General features: G+C 42.8%; 1 pseudogene; it reads left to right on the top strand.

Moving 5' to 3' along the window:
• The window catches only part of LOC130273009 (ATP-dependent translocase ABCB1-like), an 85,818-nt pseudogene extending 70,594 nt beyond the window's left edge, over nt 1-15,224 (top strand).
• The last annotated feature ends 1,493 nt before the right edge of the window (nt 15,225-16,717 follow it).

Genomic DNA, 16,717 nt, shown 5'->3' with positions numbered 1-16,717 from the left:
ACAGTTTGTTCCAAACACTGAGCAGCGGAGTACCCCTTTAAGCATACCTGTCTTTTCACAAGATTTTTAAAAGCCTACATGGTTTGGTTACATTAACCCTTCAAAGTGGAGACAAGGTGATTTTTGTTCTTTTAAGTACACTTATCCATGGTGCACAGCTATTTCTCATTCTGTCCATTTAAAGGGGCCAGAGCTGGGCTGTTTGCCAGTAGTACACATACATGGACTTCTTTTCCTCTACTTCTCTAGCCAGTCACAGCACAGCACATACTCCTTGTTGCTATGCTATGACATAGTGCTAGTGAAAGTGAACTGAACAGGTTGGCACTATGCTAGGCCTATGATTTACACTGGTCAGTACTATAGATGGCATTTTAAAGGAGAAGTGGCTTCTGATTCACTGTCTCTACAATGTACTATGTGTGCGGAAAGGAAAGAAACAGCAGGAGCACTTCAAGGAAGGGGTTACACAAAGAACTGAACTACTGCTGCTGCCGCGAAGCTAAAGAGAAATGGGGGGGGGGGGGGGAGGGGAGATAACACTGCTCCACAGTGGATATACAGCAGAGGATACTCTGGTATTTACACCTGGCTGCCCAGAGCTTCATGAGTGGTGAGAGTTGAGATGGAAGCCTCAATCTCTTTTTCTGGAACAGTCATCTTCAGCATGCAGACTGGCTGAACTTGCATTAACATAGCCCAGGCTCTTTCCTGCACATAGCACATGCTAAGCCCTGCCCCCATGTTTCTGTTTTCTGTCTTAGTCTTTGTGACTAGAAACAGACTGAGCCTAACAACAGGCAGTGGACAGCAGATTGCAGAGAAGGGAGACCCAAACTTTAGAATTTTTTTCCATTAAGGGTAAGGAGTCCCTTTTGGTAAATTAAGTGATTTACAAATATGTTAGGAGTCACATAGGCTGTGATGTGAAGGTGTGTGAAATGACAATGGCCATTTAAAGGAAAACATTTTTTTAACTTAACTGGCGCCAGTAGGTTATACATATTTGTCTGTCCAGATCTGTCCAGAGCAGGAGAAAATCCTGATAACAAACCTCTCCTGCTCCGGACAGTTCCTGACAGGTCTCAGCAGAGAGCACTGTGGTCAGACTGGAAAGGACTAGACAACTTCCTCTGGAGCATACAGCAGCTGATAATTACTGGAAGGATTAAGATTTTTTAATAGAAGTAATTTACAAATCTGTATAACTTTCTGGCACCAGTTGATTTGTAAACTTTTTTTTCCCCTCCGGAGTACCCCTTTATGGCATCTGGATAGTGGTTGTCTGATGCAGAATACCCCTTTAATTAAAATTATATACTATGAAAAATGTTGATAGGTCAGTTTCTGTTTTGTATAGTTTGTATCCAAATACTGATCTATAAATATAATCTAGAATTAGTTCTAACCATTCTGTTGCCTTTGGCAGAAAGGTAGGAATAGTTAAGCTGGCCATATAATTAACATAGTGGTCAGAGGCTTGTCAGCCTTGGTCCGAATTCTGTCTATAATACCATGTGTCAATCCTGGTTTAGATGGCTGAAATCAATTAATTCGGCAAACATTTGTCCATTGTTTATTCCCTCTTCTCCTTTGCATATTCTGGTCACAACATGAAGGCCACTGTTGCTTATATTATCAAGGCCATACACATAGCAATTCTCATAGTATAATCTAAAAAACAGGGATGTCCGATACCTTTGTGCAGTCCACTGCGTACGTACCATAGTGGCAGACAGTGCTGCTGCCATGGGGCCCTTGGAGAGAAGGGTTGGTCCCATTTCATGTTCCATTGGTAAGAAAGTGTGCAGAACTCCTCTCTCTAGTCAACCAATTAATGGAGGGGGGTATTGACCATTGGATAATGAAAATAAAGAAACAAAAATTAGGCCTTTCTGTCCTGGAGGGCAAAATCAGAAGCCATAACGGGAGGCTCATTTCAACGTTTTCTTTGGGGCCCCCTCTCTCTCAGGTACACCACTGTATGCAATGATATGTGGAATATCTTACAAAATGCTGCCTCCCTGCTGGCAGGGAAGAGTAATGCTGATGATATGTGCACTTTAGCACGTATCATTTTATGGTCTTATGAACTTATGGCTAAGTGAGGACATTTATTAGAACTAAATCTTATATGTATTAAATTATTTTCTTTTGTCTTCCATATTTTAGGAGATTGGCTGGTTTGATGACAAGAAGAATAGCACTGGTGCTTTAACTACAAGACTGGCTACTGATGCTTCCCAAGTCCAGGGGGTATGCACTAATATTTGACTTTTCTCAAAACCACAGCTAGAAAAGAGCCGAGAGATGGTAGACCCCCGAACATAAGAGGCCAGACCCCCCAAACACAAGAGGATAGACCACTAAACATAAGAGTACAGACCCCCGAACATAAGAAGACAGACCCCCGAACATAAGAGGAGAAACCCCTAAACCTAAGATGAGAGACCCCCGAACATAAGACAGACCCCCAAACATAAGTGGACAGACTCCTAAACATAAGAGGACAGACTCCTAAACATAAGAGGACAGACCCCCGATCCTCAAATTTAAGAGGACAGATTCCCGACCCCCGCACATAAATGGACAGCAGTACAATAAGTGCTACATATTTGGGGAGTGGGAGAAAAGTGTGTATGAAAAAGGAACATCAGGCCCAGGAGCTTTAGGTTTTGCTTCTTCTTTGAAATCTACATCATAGTGTACACGCAATGTTATGTAAAGTCTTCTTCACTTGTCAATGTCCCAAGTCTTTAGTTATAGCCAAAGTAACACTGTGATCTTGCTGAATTCCCTAGTGTATAAAATTAGGAAAATTATTCAACATATTTCACCACTTTATTACAGGCGACAGGATCCAGACTGGCCCTGATGGCTCAGAACATTGCAAATTTGGGCACCGCAACCATAATATCTTTCATCTATGGATGGCAGCTAACCCTCCTTATCTTGGCCATTGTACCAATCCTCGCAGTATCAGCTCTACTGCAAATGAAAGCTTTTGCCGGACATGCAAAGAAAGACAAAGAGGAACTTGAAGTAGCTGGAAAGGTGAGATGTCGGCTGTAATATGTCATCTGTAACATGCCGACCAGTGCAGGACAAATTTTGATATTTCAGAATTGAGGAAGACATTTGCCTACCTGAGACCTAGGATGATCCGCCCCTCCCTACCCCCATAGATCCCACACCCCTCCCGAATACAGATTGCGTTGTTTTTGCGACTTTGTTTTTTCGATAATGAGTGAATGTTAGTGCAGCATGTGGTACAGTGGAACCTGTGCTGTATATTGTACTATTATGTATGATTGTAATTTATTGTATGACTTGTAATGATGACTGAATGTTCACCCAAGCTCTTTCAATAAACTAGAATATCCCCTTGCGGCAGTACGTTGACAGACTATGGATTGCATATATGTTGTCTGCATTCTGCTGGCGGGGCTTGTACTACACCAAACCAGAGCTTCTCTTTATGAAATGTTATATACCGTGACATTGGAAAATATTTGTAAATATTGTTAGGACTAAGTACCTAACAGCTAAGAGCTGCCAGTACCAACCTGATGGTTGTCATTATAGTTTCTGACATGTTTTCCCCAGTGATAACATGGGGGAAGATGGTAATCTAAATCTGTCTAATGAATAGATTGGCCAGGCTGGAGCATTCACTGCACGAAAGAGGAATGACTTTGAGCTGAAGGAGTCACTGCAGGGTGGTGGAGTGACTGCAGGGTGGGGGAGTGACTGCAGGGTGGGGGAGTGACTGCAGGGTGGGGGAGTGACTGCAGGGTGGAGGAGTAACTGCAGGGTGGAGGAGTGACTGCAGGGTGGAGAAGTGACTACGGGGTAGAGAAGTAACTGAAGGGTGAAAAAGTGTCTGCAAGGTAAAGGAGAGGCTAGGGTCTGGAGGAGTGACTGTAGGATAGAGGAGTAGCTGCAGGGTGGAGGAGTAACTGCAGGATAGAGGAGTGACTAAAGGTTGGAGGAGTGACTGCAGGGTGGAGGAGTAACTGCAGGATGGAGGAGTCACTGCAGGGTGGAGGAGTCACTGCAGGGTGGGGGAGTGACTGCAGGGTGGAGGAGTGACTGCAGGGTGGAGGAGTGACTGCAGGGTGGAGGAGTGACTACGGGGTAGAGAAGTAACTGAAGGGTGAAAAAGTGTCTGCAAGGTAAAGAAGAGGCTAGGGTGTGGAGGAGTGACTGTAAGATAGAGGAATACCTGCAGGGTGGAGGAGTGACTAGAGGTTGGAGGAGTGACTGCAGGGTGGAGGAGTAACTGAAGGGTGGAGAAGTGACTGCAGGGTGGGGGAGTGACTGAAGGGTGGAGGAGTGACTGCAGGGTGGGGGAGTGACTGAAGGGTGGAGGAGTAACGGCAGGATAGAGGAGTGACTAGAGGTTGGAGGAGTGACTGCAGGGTGGAGGAGTAACTGAAGGGTGGAGAAGTGACTGAAGGGTGGAGGAGTGACTGAAGGGTGGAGGAGTAACGGCAGGATAGAGGAGTGACTAGAGGTTGGAGGAGTGACTGCAGGGTGGAGGAGTAACTGCAGGGTGGAGAAGTGACTGAAGGGTGGAGAAGTGACTGAAGGGTGGAGAAGTGACTGAAGGGTGGAGGAGTGACTGAAGGGTGGAGGAGTGACTGAAGGGTGGAGGAGTGACTAGAGGTTGGAGGAGTAACTGCAGGGTGGAAAAGTGACTGCAGGGTGGGGGAGTGACTGCAGGGTGGAGGAGTTACTGCAGGGTGGGGGAGTGACTGCAGGGTGGAGGAGTTACTGCAGGGCGGGGGAGTGACTGCAGGGTGGAGGAGTGACTGCAAGGATCAAAAGCTAGTATTCTTTAATTCTTTTCAACATCCAACAACACAAATTTATCCATAGGTGGGGTTAGAGTCACTGCCCAGTCTTTGATCTATTTTCCTACTAAATATTTTTTTTATATTTTATTAACTCTATTTTTTTTTCGGTTATTATTTTCATTTTGCCTCTATTATAGATCGCCACTGATGCTGTAGAAAACATTCGCACTGTGGTCTCACTAACACGAGAGAGAAGGTTTGAGACCATGTATGAGGAGAAACTGGTGGGACCCTACATGTAAGAGAGCACATTGTATGTGCATGTATGTGTATGTCTGGCAGAATTATATGGATGTTTGTGACCTGCTGAGATACGGCAAAGAAGATCCATCATCTCTCATCAAATAATTCATTGTCTCTTTGTCTAGGAATTCTATGAAGAAGGCGCACATTCATGGACTGACTTTTGGACTATCCCAGGCAATCATGTTCTTTGCTTATGCCGGGTGTTTCCGATTTGGCGCATGGTTGATAGCAAATGGTCACATGACTATGGAGGATGTATTCTTGTAAGTCTGTCTATCTAAGATCTATCCATCCATCTCTCTAATATCTATCTATCCATCCATCTCTCTAATATCTATCTATCCATCCATCTCTCTCTAATATATATCTATCTATCTATCTCATATCTATCTATCTCATATCTATCTATCTCAGATCTATCTATCTATCACATATCTATCTATCTCATATCTATCTATCTATCTCATATCTATCTATCTATCTCAGATCTATCTATCTATCTATCACATATCTATCTATCTCATATCTATCTGTCTGTCTGTCTATCTTTTTATGTATAGTGGTTGGAGATCACTATATTTCCCCATGTTACCAGTCATATGTAGATTTTAGGTATCAGGTAGCACATATTCTATCTAGGCAAAGCTGAGTGAGATATGAGAAATTCAGTAAAGACTTAAATCTCTTATCTTCGGGCCTGGATTTTTATGGAATGATTGGCAGTGGGGCTTTTCATTCCGCTTCCTGGGTCAGTCTAGGTTTTCACAGTACCCCAGATCAGCACGGGTGCTGGAGTGACCCTGCTGGTCACTGGGTGTTAAAACTAGCTGGAAGTTAGTCTGCTAGAAAAGTGAAGAGGAATCTGGAACTCAGAGGGGACTTGAATGCTACAAGACTGCAGCCTCAAAAGTGGATTTGGTGGTAATTGCCAATTGTGTAAGGTGACACGTTGAAAGTTTGTTATGTCGAGTGGCAGGTAGTAAACCACTTGTATAGTGAGGGCCAATTAAAAGTGTTTAGTTTGTGCTGGACCAGCAGGTTTTTGTTTTATGCTAATGTGAATACGGTGGTATTTAGTTTTTTGTCAATAAACTGCAGAACAAGCCCTGAACTTGATCTATGTCCCTGTCTCAGACGGCTGTTTACTGCCTTTTGCCCATCTCTACCAACATAAACTCCCAAAATACATAGACAGCTATCTACATATATATATATATATATATATATATATATAATTATTATTATTTTTTTCAGGGTATTTTCAGCCATTGTATTTGGTGCTATGGCATTGGGCCAGACCAGTTCCTTTGCGCCAGACTATGCAAAAGCCAAGACGTCAGCAGCTCATATATTCAATCTGCTGGAGAGGACTCCTCTTATAGACAGCTACAGCGCTGCCGGCCATAAACCTGTAAGTACAACTAAGCTTATCTAAATATGTTATAATTAATATTGTATCTACTTTATGTGGTGTAGAGCAGTGGGTTTTAGCTTAACAAATACCCCCTAGGGGGTCTACGGGCACTTAATTATTCAACAACAACCTTGGGGATATATGTCACCTCAGGGAAACCCTGAATAGAGACCCTCTGTGGTCTAAAACTTAGCTTTTAATAAATTCCAAAATAATAACTTTTGTGTTCAAAATTACCATTAGGTGGCAGTGTGTGCTTTAAAATTACAGTCCCTATTTGTAATAGTTTTTATCGCATTCTATGCGGGGATGAAACCGATCACGGAGCTCTGTTTGCAGCGCTCTGCTCTGACACCGTCTACAGACATAGTGTCACAGCGCACCGTGATCCATCCATATTATAAGTACGGGGACTGAGCTAAAACTTCCTCCTCTGGCTCAACGTTTCGCTAGTTGGACCTAGCTTTTTCAACAGTATGAGGTACGAGTATCAGTGTAGAGCAGTGGTCTTCAACCTGCTGTTGGCTGTCCGGGCATGCTGGGAGTTGTAGTTTTGCAACATCTGGAGATCCGCAGGTTGAAGACCACTGGTGTAGAGGGTGCAATAGTACAAAGGCTCTGATATCTTTAAAGGGTTATTCCAGGAAAAAATGTTTTTATATATATCAACTGGCTCCAGAAAGTTAAACAGATTTGTAAATTACTTCTATTAAAAAATCTCAATCCTTTCAGTACTTATGAGCTGCTGAAGTTAAGGTTGTTCTTTTCTGTCTAAGTGCTCTCTGATGACACGTGTCTCGGGAAACGCCCAGTTTAGAAGAAAATCCCCATAGCAAACCTCTTCTAAACTGGGCGATTCCCGAGACACGTGTAATCAGAGAGCCCCTAGACAGAAAAGAACAACCTTAACTTCAGAAGCTCATAAGTACTGAAAGGATTAAGATTTTTTAATAGAAGTAATTTACAAATCTGTTTAACTTTCTGGAGCCAGTTGATCTATAAAAAAAAAAAAAAAATTTTCCCGTAATACCCCTTTAAGGCTGGGTTCACATCACGTTTTTGCCATACTGTTTTCAATCCGTTTTTCTAAAGAAAACCGTATGGCAAAAAGACAGATGGAACAGTATGGGAAAAAGTAAACCGTATACTGTTTTTAAAATTGCATACAGTTCCGTCCGTTTTTTTTTTTTTTTTAAACATACGTTTTTGAAAATGTTGTCCATTTTTAATGGGAGGGGTCTTGGGTGGGGACTTTAGGATGCAAATGCGCATGTGCAAAGTAAAAACCGTATACGGTTTCCCATATGGAACCTTATACATTTGCATTTCCCATTGACGTCCATGTTAAAAAAAAAACATATTTGGTTGCAGTACGGTTTATAAACCGGAGACAAAACCATGGTCAACCATGGTTTTGAGTACAGGAGAAAACCGTATTGCCAGCAAACCGTACACAACCGGATGCATCCGGGTGCATACGGTTTTCAATTATTTGTCTGTTTTAATACGGTTCCATACGTTTTCAATAATAAAACTGTATACGGGAAACGTACTTAAAAAAACGTGATGTGAACCCAACCTAACAGGGATGTGCAGTATTAAAAAAGCATAGCCATTCTCTTGAGCTATTCATCAAAAACAGCATTACCCCATCTACAGTTTGTGTCTGGTATTGCTTGCCATCCCTCGTTACTTCAAAAAAGCGCGACCATGATGCCAGACATAACCCATAGACAGGTATGGCACTGTATCTATAGGAAACAGCCATGTTTTTATATTCCTGTGCTGCCCCTTTAAGTGTTGACGGTCCCATGAATGCATTGAATGACACAAGACAATTTCTATTCACTGTAGTCGAGCTGTGATGGAAACGTCAGATTCCGAGGAGTCCAGTTCTATTATCCAACAAGACCAGATGTGACGGTGCTTCAAGGACTGGACATCAGCGTGAGCAAGGGAGAGACCCTGGCACTGGTGGGCAGCAGCGGGTGCGGGAAAAGTACCACAGTCCAGCTTCTGGAGAGATTCTATGACCCGTTTGATGGCGAAGTGGTAAGGAATTTAATGGAAGACTCAGTGCCCATCGGGAACTCCCGGTGTCCTTGTAGTGAAGCCCAGTGTTCAGTCTCTCCCATCCAGTCATCATTATGTGTCTTGTAGAGTGTGGACGGCTCTGACGTGAAGGCTGTGAACATCCAGTGGCTCCGGGCACAGATGGGCATTGTATCCCAGGAGCCCATGCTGTTTGACTGCAGTATAGCTGACAATATCGCCTATGGAGATAACAGCCGGGTGGTGCCGTTTGAAGAGATTGAAAGAGCGGCCAAGGGGGCCAATATCCAGAGCTTCATTGAATCACTCCCAGATGTAAGTTTTTAATTTCTGTGTAATTTTTAATGCTTACCTCTCAATAGAGACATTTGCTTATGCAATGGTCGCAGTAAAACTGGTCATTGATCAACCTCAGAAAAGTTGCAGTCAAAGGGGTAGTCCAGTGGTGATAAACGTATCCCCTATCCTAAGGATGGGGGATAAAATTCAGATTGCGGGGTGTCCGACCGCTGGGGCCCCCCATGATCTCTCTGTACGGGGCCCCGGCTTGCTGGCCAGATAGCGGGTGTCGACCACCACATGAAGAGGCGACCGACACGCTCCTCAATACAACTCTATGGCAGAGCCGGAGATTTCTCAAAAGCAGCGCTCCGGCTCTGTCATAGAGTTGTATTGAGGGGCTGACGGGGCCCCGTACAGGAGATCGTGGGGGGGCCCCAGCGGTCGTACCCCTGCGATCTGAAACGTATCCCCTATCCTTAGGATAGGGGATACGTTTTTCACCACTGGATATCTCCTATGACTTGTGATGGTTGCAAAAATTCTGATCATGTCATGCAGTTGTGGCACAGCTCTTTTCCCACATAAGGGGAGCTGCAGCTAAGAAGTTAGGTAAGTTTTGTCTCAGCTGCTATGGGGGTATATTGTCTGTACCTTAAAGGGGTACTCCGGTGGAAAACTTTTTTAAAAATCAACTGTTGCCAGAAAGTTAAACAGAATTGTAAATTACTTCTATTAAAAAATCTTAATCCTTCCAGTACTTATTAGCTGCTGAATACTACAGAGGAAATTCTTTTCCGTTTGAAACACAGAGCTCTCTGCTGACATCACGAGCACAGTGCTCTCTGCTGACATCTCTGTCCATTTTAAGAACTGTCCAGAATAGGAGAAAATCCCCATAGCAAACATATGCCGCTCTGGACAGTTCCTAAAATGGACAGAGATGTCAGCAGAGAGCACTGTGCTCGTAATGTCAGCAGAGAGCTCTGTGTTCCAAAAAGAAAATAATTTCCTCTGTAGTATTCAGCAGCTAATAAGTACTGGAAGGATTAAGATTTTTTTAATAGCTTTCTGGCACCAGTTGATGTAAAAAAAAAAAAAAGTTTTCCACCGGAGTACTCCTTTAACAGCTAACTTCCGTTTGCTTAAAGGAAAACTGTCAGCCTGTTCATACACACTAAACCCAATACATTGGGTTATAATGTGGGTGAACAGGAGTCCAATAAGGGGTCACTTACTTTTTCATTAATTTTTAATTTAAAATATCATATCTCTCCTACAGAAATATAACACCCGTGTCGGAGATAAGGGGACGCAGCTCTCCGGGGGTCAGAAGCAGAGAATCGCCATAGCCCGAGCGCTGGTCCGTCAACCCAAAATCCTGTTACTGGATGAGGCCACATCTGCTCTGGATACAGAGAGTGAGAAGGTAAAATACCGCAGCATAGACGGTCACAGCGCAGTGTAGTGAGCGCAGAAGGAAAGGCGTGAGCTGCGGCAGCAGATGAAGAAAACACCTGCAGCGAGGCCGAGACCAATGGTTTTACAGCCCTGACATGGTTATAGTTAGCAGGACGAGTAATGGAATGTCGGCTACTCACCAAGGAGGAGATCTATCAAAACCTGTGCAAAGGAAAAGTTGCTGAGTTGCCCATAGCAACCAATCAGATTGCTTCTTTCATTTTCAACAAGGCCTCTGCAAAATGAAAGAAGCGATCTGATTGGTTGCTATGGGCAACTCAGCAACTTTTCCTCTGTACAGGTTTTGATAAATCTCCCCCCCCCTGTGTGTCCACAAGATTGTATTGATGTATGCTCTTGCAATAAAGAAGAGTAAGAAGATTTGGTGAGTGGCCGACGTTCCTTTACTCTTCCTGCTATGTTAATTAGTGATGAGCGGCATTGCCGATATTCGATTTCGCGAATATATAGACAAATATTCGTCCTATATTCGCAAATTTCGCGTATTCATTCTATTTGCATATTCGCGTATCCAAGGAAGAAAACAGTGAGGGGTGGGCAACTTTACTATTGGTTGCTAGGGATGTTGTTGATAACCTCTGACAAGTGTATTTGCATCATTCTAATTGGCCCACAAGTGAAAAGAAGGAATATGCGCATATGCGGAAAAAAGCGGATATTCACAATTTCAAATTTGCGATATTCGCGATAAAAATTTGAAATGCGAATATTCGCACCCAACTCTAATGCTAATATGACTGTTGTGTCAGGTCAGAGCACCACCTACCTTCAAGTGCCAGTTTCCTTCCCACACATGGTATTGTGACCCGTATCCAGCAGTGCCGAACATTCTCTTTTGTTTATGGTTATGGTAAGGATGGCAATAGGGAGCATCACAGAGCAATCCCATGCGCCAATTGTAATCGGTTCATAGGTGGGAGCAGTTAGTTGGTAGTAAAGTGTCTTGGTCTGGCTGGTTATATGTAGTGCACTAGTCCCCTAATTCTTTATCTTTTCTAAAATAGCTGTTGTTACTGGATGGCTCCCAGTGGAGTCCCATAAAGTAACTTTATTCACACTTGTGCTGCAATTCCCATATGTGGCATGCAGGTCTTGAAGTGGTAGCTTGGGCAGTTACTCCTCCCTTTGCCTGGTCAACAAAGGTCCTTAGCTCTTTCCTATGAAGTACAAGTAAAAAACTTCTCTTCAGATGTAGGCCTTTTTTTTTTTTTATCTCTCATTAAGACAGAAATAGAAAAATGTCTCTTTTTTTTTTTTTTACCTTAAAGGGGTTATCCAGGGAAAAACTTTTTTTTTACATATCAACTGGCTCCAGAAAGTTACAGATTTGTAAATTACTTTGATTAAAAAATATTAATCCTTTCAGTACTTATGAGCTTCTGAAGTTTAGGTTGTTCTTTTCTGTCTCAGTAATCTCTGATGACACGTGTCTTGGGAACCGCCCAGTTTAGAAGAGGTTTGCTATGGGAATTTGCTTCTAAACTGGGGGGTTCCCGAGACACGTGTTATCAGAGATTACTTAGACAGAAAAGAACAACCCTAACTTCAGAAGCTCATAAGTACTGAAAGGATTAAGATTTTTTAATAGAAGTAATTTACAAATCTGTTTAACTTTCTGGAGCCAGTTGATATATAAAAAAAAGTTTTTCCTGAAATACCCCTTTAACTCAAATGCTTTTCTCAGCACATGACCCGAAAGATTTAATAGGGGGACCCCAAGCTATCCTGGGTTCTTTGAGCCTAATAGGCCTTCTCAAGAGTGAAAAAAAATTGCAGACTGTAGCTAATGCAACCTCTCAGCTCAAGATGGAGATTCAGGAGACTCAGACTCCCTTTAAAGGGTTACTCCGCTGCTCAGGGTTTGGAACGCTGGAGCCGGCGACAGGAGCTCGTGACATCATAGCCCCGCCTCCTCATGACGTCACGCCCCCTCAATGCAAGTCTATGGGAGGGGGCGTGACGGCCGTCACGCCTCCTTCCATAGACTTGCATTGAGGGGGCGGGGGTGTGACGTCATGAGGGGGCGGGGCTATGACGTCACGAGCTCCCGGCTCCAGCGTTCGGAACAGTTTGTTCCAAACCCTGAGCAGCGGAATACCCCTTTAACTTAGTTAGTATAGTATAGTATAGTTAGTATGGTTGAAAAAAGACATACGTCCATCAAGTCCAACCAGGGGATTGAAGGGAAGGATGTAAGGGGATAAGGGAAAGGGATGTAGTTTTATATTTCTGCATAAGCATTAATGTTATTTTGTTCCAGGAATGTATCTAACCCTGTTTTAAAGCTATTAATTGTTCCTGCTGTGACCAGTTCCTGAGGTAGACTGTTCCATAAATTCACAGTTCTTATGGTAAAGAAGGCGTGTCGCCCCTTTAGACTAAACCTTTTCTTCTCCAGACGGAGGGAGTGCCCCCTCGTCCTTTGGGGGGGTTTAACCTGGAACAGTTTTTCTCCATATTTTTTGTATGGGCCATTTATATACTTATATATGTTTATCATATCCCCCCTTAGACGTCTCTTCTCAAGACTAAACAATTGTAACTCCTTTAATCGCTCCTCATAGCTAAGATGTTCCATGCCCCATATTAGTTTAGTCGCGCGTCTCTGCACCCTTTCCAACTCCGCAGTGTCCCTTTTATGGACAGGTGCCCAAAACTGAACAGCATATTCCAGGTGAGGCCGTACCAATGCTTTATAAAGGGGGAGTATTATGTCCCTGCCCCTCGAGTCCATGCCTCTTTTTATACATGACAATATCCTGTCGGCTTTGGAAGCAGCAGCTTGACATTGCATGCTATTCTGTAGTCTGTGATCTACAAGTACACCCAGATCCTTCTCTACCAGAACTTTCTTTGGAGGCATTCCTAACAGACTCCTCCTTAGTCTTCATTATTAGATATCAGAAGATAACCGAGAAGTACACGATAATTCTATCATACGACTATATCATTGCAGATCATTTGTTCCAATCACTATAAAGCTACATAATCAAACGACTTGGACATCTTTTCATAAAGAAATCAAAATTGGGTTCCATTTTGGATTAGACATGTTTAAAGGGGTATTCCAGGAAAAAACTTTTTTATATATATCAACTGGCTCCAGAAAGTTAAACAGATTTGTAAATTATTTATATTAAAAAATCTTAATCCTTTCAGTACTTATGAGCTTCTGAAGTTAAGGTTGTTCTTTTCTGTCTAAGTTCTCTATGATGACACCTGTCTCGGGAAATGCCCAGTTTAGAAGAGGTTTGCTATGGGGATTTGCTTCTAAACTGGGCGGCTCCCGAGACAGGTGTCATCAGAGAGCACTTAGACAGAAAAGAACAACCTTAACTTCAGAAGCTCATAAGTACTGAAAGGATTAAGATTTTTTAATAGAAGTAATTTACAAATCTGTTTAACTTTCTGAAGCCAGTTGATATATAAAAAAAAAGTTTTTTCCTGGATAACCCCTTTAAGCTATTTTTTTTTGTACTGTACACTATGTATTATATTCATTGTATTTGACTATAATGTTTCTGTTTCCCTCTTCCCCCTTCCTCAGGTTGTACAAGAAGCTCTGGACAAAGCCCGGGAAGGCCGCACATGTATCGTCATCGCCCACCGGCTGTCCACCATTCAGAACGCAGATAAAATCGCCGTCATCCAGAATGGGAAAGTGGTAGAACAGGGGACACATCAGCAGCTCCTGCAGATGAAGGGGGCGTATCATTCACTGGTCACAATACAGCTCGGACCCACATGACAAGACCGGACCCTGTCACCCCCATCAGGGGAAATATGACGTCTAATGTGAAAGACTATTAAAGGGCCAGTACTATAGACAGTGCCCGACAAGCCGGACCATACTGGGCGCTGATCTCTCTTTATTACCGTCCTACAATAACTAAATGTAAAATTACAAAAATGTATGTTATGTTGTATAAGAATATGTTCCTTTTTCAAGGCCTATGCAGTATGGGGGAGGGGGGAGGAAACAAAGGTGCTGGGAAAGGCATCGGTATAGGGAGCAAGAGAGAGAGCGGCACTACATGATGGGAACGTTTCCTTTTACACATAAAGGTTAGAAATGCCAAAGAGTTTGTTTGTTTGTTCATTCGTGTGTCTATTGCTATCCCACCAAAGGAATGTAAATTAAAGGGTCTTCTGGGATTAGAATTAGGAATTAGAATTAAAGGGGGTACTCCACTGGAAAACATTTTTTTTTTTTTTTTTTTTAAATCAACAGATTTGTAAATTACTTCTATAAAATAAAATAAAAATCTTAATCCTTCCATTACTTCTCAGCTGCTGTATGCTCCACAGGAAGTTCTATTCTTTTAGAATTTCCTTTCTGCCTGACCACAGTGCCCTCTTGCTGACACCTCTAGGAACTGTCCAGAATAGGAGAAAATCCCCATAAAAAACCTCTCCTGCTCTGGACAGTTCCTAAAATGGACAGAGGTGTCAGCAGGGAGCACTGTGGTCAGGGGGAAAAGAAATTCAAAACTTCCTGTGGATCATAGCTGATAAGTACTGGAAGGATTAAGATTTTTTTTTATAGAAGTAATTTACAAATCTGTTTAACTTTCTGGCACCACTTGATTTAAAAAAAAAAATGTTTTCCAGTGGAGTACCCCTTTAAGGGTGGGCTGTTTACCCCCCCCCCCCCCCCCAAAAAAAAAAACAGCACCACTCTTGTACACGGGATGTGTTTGGTATTGCAGCTCGGCCCAACCCCAGTTGCAATACCGGACACAATCTATGGAAAACAGTGGCACTATGTCTGGATGAACACAATACTTTTTAGTATATTATCAGATGACCCCTCTAATGCTCATATATATATTTTTTATAAATAATTTCCTTTAATATTTTAAATCCCGTATTATATACCTCTTATTTAATAACACGTTTTGATCACTTGATAATTTTAGAGACAGAGATGTCAGAGAATGTTTTACTGCTGCTACCTCTCCATGTTTTATCACTCCAGCACTGGAATGACGTTTTGTTAAATAGTGTTTTCGAAGATAAAAAAATAAAAACTTTTCCTTTTACATTTCAAGTTTGTTGTTTCTTATTATATTATATTATTTTATTATTATAATAATATTATTTGTTTATTCGGACACAAAAGTAGAACAAGCTGTGTCTGGCACTGGTATGTACATGTCTTTAGCCCCTTAAAGGGGTACTCCGGTGGAAAACTTTTTTTTTTTTTTTTTAAATCAACTGGTGCCAGAAAGTTAAACAGATTTGTAAATGACTTCTATTAAAAAATCTTAATCCTTCCAGTACTTATAGCTGCTGAATACTACAGAGGAAATTCTTTTCTTTTTGGAACACAGAGCTCTCTGCTAACATCACGAGCACAGTGCTCTCTGCTGACATCTCTGTCCATTTTAGGAACTGTCCAGAATAGCATATAGGTAAATGAAGAAAGGTAGTCCAGCAGTCCCTTAAAACGTAGATCCTTTATTTCACTTTTCTTTAAAAATACAGAGCACACACCATCCACCTTCACCTGGTCAGCAAACAACTCCTAAGTAGGAGTTGTTTGCTGACCAGGTGAAGGTGGATGGTGTGTGCTCTGTATTTTTAAAGAAAAGTGAAATAAAGGATCTACGTTTTAAGGGACTGCTGGACTACCTTTCTTCATTTACCTACAAGTTTCAAGCCTGGCCGGGCTCGGGTCCTTGCAGACCGTGGAGGAGGTGAGCTGAGAGAACTTTATTTCTTATTCAGAACAGCATATGTTTGCTATGGGGATTTTCTCCTGCTCTGGACAGTTCCTAAAATGGACAGAGATGTCAGCAGAGAGCACTGTGCTCGTGTTCCAAAAAGAAAAGAATGTCCTCTGTAGTATTCAGCAGCTAATAAGTACTGGAAGGATTAAGATTTTTTAATAGAAGTCATTTACAAATCTGTTTAACTTTCTGGCACCAGATGATTTAAAAAAAAAATGTTTTCTACAGGAGTACCCCTTTAAGGACCCAGCCCATTTTCACCTTAAAGGGGTAGTCCAGTGGTGAAAAACTTATCCCCTATCCTAAGGATAGGGGATAAGTTTGAGATCGCGGGGGGTCCAACCGCTGGGGCCCCCTGCGATCTCTCTGTACGGGGCCCCGGCTCTCCGCCGAGATAGCGGGTGTCGACCCCCGCACGAAGCGGCGGCCGACACGCCCCCTCAATACATCTCTATGGCAGAGCCGGAGATTGCCGAAGGCAGCGCTTCGGCTCTGCCATAGAGTTGTATTGAGGGGGCGTGTCGGCCGCCGCCTCGTGCGGAGGTCGACACGCCCCCTTCCCGCCGGCTGTCGGGGCTCCATACAGGAGATCTCGGGGGGCCCCAACGGTCGGACCCCCCGCGATCTGCAACTTTTCCCCTATCCTTAGGATA

This window comes from Hyla sarda, chromosome 5 (genome assembly GCF_029499605.1).
Source record: "Hyla sarda isolate aHylSar1 chromosome 5, aHylSar1.hap1, whole genome shotgun sequence".
Classification (NCBI taxonomy): domain Eukaryota; kingdom Metazoa; phylum Chordata; class Amphibia; order Anura; family Hylidae; genus Hyla; species Hyla sarda.
The sequence above is the reverse complement of the archived record's forward strand: the minus strand, read 5'-3'. Positions and strand labels throughout refer to the sequence as shown.